The following is a 1,947-nucleotide window of genomic DNA, read 5'->3' as shown; positions in this document are numbered from 1 at the left end:
TAAGATTCATTTTTGGAAATGATAGTTCACATAAATATGTAAATCCAAACAATGAAAGAACAGCAAACACTAGCTTTTTAACTTGATTTTATGAGTTAGAAATACTATTCCAGAATTTAAAAATCAACATATCTTCCTTCTCCTGGTCTTTCAAAGCAGACCACTTGTGCTGTGAACTAAGTTCACATTTGTGTTTCTCCAATCTTTCTAAATTAGCACAAAGACGTTCAAATTTGGGATCCACAATTCTTTTTTTTTTATTTTACTGAAGTATTTTTTGATTTATTTTTTATTGTGACTGAAGTTCATTTACACAGAATTATTTATGATACATAGTGACAATGAATGAAGGGCATTCCCACCACCAATGTTATCCTCCCTCCACTCTCGTTCCCAGCATGTCTTTCACATCTCTCTCCTTTACCCCATAGAATCCTACTGCAAATGGTCTCCGCCTTACAGCTTGTTATAGGTTGGGTATCTATTCTGTTTGGTGTTCCAGTCTGGTCATTTTTTATTTACACTACGAGTTCATATGACTGGTCCTGGTATCATTCCTTCCCCCCCCTCAGTTTATGAGGCTGAATGATTCAAGTTATGCTATTCTGTTAGAGATAAAAAAAAAGGTTAAGGAAAAGAGAAGAAAAACTTGGTATCAAATACTAAAATAGAAAGAAAAAAATCACTGAATAACATCCACAAAAGTGAAAAAGAAAGAAAAAAGTGAAAAAAAAAAGAGAAGTGAGATAATATCAAAAACCAAACAAAAAATAAAGCAAAACAAAACCAGAAAAAGTGGTGCAGTGCAGGGCTTGGTGTTACCCCACCACTTTTTTTTTGTATAGGCACAGTAAGTATTGGGGAAGGAAGGAAATTCCCATGGCCTAAGAGATTCAGGGTTTCTCCACTCTTGAAGCATATTGTCATGGGAACAACCACTGGCTCCATACTTTCTCATTGCCATATCCCAGGGTGTTTTTTGTGCTGTCAGGAACCTTTCCTCTCTGTTGTGGATGAGAAAATAAGGCCACTGTAGCAAGCAATCTTGGTATTTGCACATTTCTTAGGACAAGGCCTATGATAGAGTCTTTAAGGTTCTGAGGTACTATTCCAACATAGTTGGTGTGTTTTGTTTTTTGTATCATGTGCTCCATGTTTTTGCTCGTTCCCTAAGCCGAAGTCTAGAAAATCATGGTTCCAAAGGTTCTGCTCAGTCTCTGTTGTCAGAATTGGGCCTCTGCACTAAGAAATCTTGATTTTTGTAGGAGACCTGGGCTATAGCCTAGGGTAGGGTTTTCCTTAATGGTCTCAAGGTACTGCCCAGTCACTGTTGTCAAAGTCAGTTTTCTGTAGTTAGCGCTCTTATTTTTCAAAGTTCAAAGGACGATACATCTTCTGATTTCCACTTAGTGTTAGGTGATGTGATAGGACCTCCTGGTCTTAGGTCAGGTTGTCATTTCCTCGCTGTCCTCATTGTCATATTAACACTGGAACAAGTATACTCCCAACGGAGCTTAGTTCCTGGTGTTGCAGGGGGTGGTTTCAGTTCTAAGTCTGGGATCTGGGATTTGAGAATGAACTAACACTGTCCAATCTCGTGGAGACTGAGTTTTATCCACATGACATATGTCCAGGATGGGAGGCACCTTTGTATAAAAAGTGTGAGTTCTTATCCTTAGAAGATAAGATCTTGTGTCTGAGTTCATGATTTCCCCTCATTTACTGTGTCTATACAAAAACATATGGTGTCCTTTTGTGTTGCTGGTGCTATTCAGGGTAAGGATGACAGGCTACACGTACATTATCTGTGGTGTGGTCTGAGCTTTTGTCCCAGGCAAGACGTTTTCTTAGATTTTGTACAAAGCAGCACCAAAACTGGTTAGGGTAGAGAAAATGTGTGTGTGTGTGTATATATATATATATATATATATATATATATATGTATCT

This window comes from Suncus etruscus, chromosome X (genome assembly GCF_024139225.1).
Source record: "Suncus etruscus isolate mSunEtr1 chromosome X, mSunEtr1.pri.cur, whole genome shotgun sequence".
In the NCBI taxonomy this organism is placed as follows: domain Eukaryota; kingdom Metazoa; phylum Chordata; class Mammalia; order Eulipotyphla; family Soricidae; genus Suncus; species Suncus etruscus.
The sequence above is the reverse complement of the archived record's forward strand: the minus strand, read 5'-3'. Positions refer to the sequence as shown.